Source organism: Anopheles cruzii, unplaced genomic scaffold (genome assembly GCF_943734635.1).
Source record: "Anopheles cruzii unplaced genomic scaffold, idAnoCruzAS_RS32_06 scaffold00668_ctg1, whole genome shotgun sequence".
In the NCBI taxonomy this organism is placed as follows: domain Eukaryota; kingdom Metazoa; phylum Arthropoda; class Insecta; order Diptera; family Culicidae; genus Anopheles; species Anopheles cruzii.
The window spans coordinates 2104-2484 of NW_026454260.1; positions in this window are offsets into that span (position 1 = coordinate 2104).

Genomic DNA, 381 nt, shown 5'->3' on the forward strand with positions numbered 1-381 from the left:
AATTACTCCACAAGTTATGAATCGAATTTCATCAAAACTTGCACAATAGTTGCTGGTCACCTGAGAAACCACGTGACCAAATTTGGTCCTTGCAGGACGAGGGGAAGGAGGGGTCCCCATACAACCCCAATCCTTAAAATACGTCCTAGGGCAATATGGGTATCGTTTCTTAGGTTTTGGTGGTCTCTAAATCGATTGGTTTCACTAAAAAGCCTTTTCCTTCCTTCTTCCACCTATCACCACCCCTCATTCCATCCATCTTGAAGTAGTGTGATGTTGGGGGGAACTGCATAGTTTGCGTTTAATTTTTAAAGAAGGTGACAAAGAGAGGAAGAGAGAGATAGAGAGGGAAAGAGAGATAGAGAGGGAAAGAGAGATAGA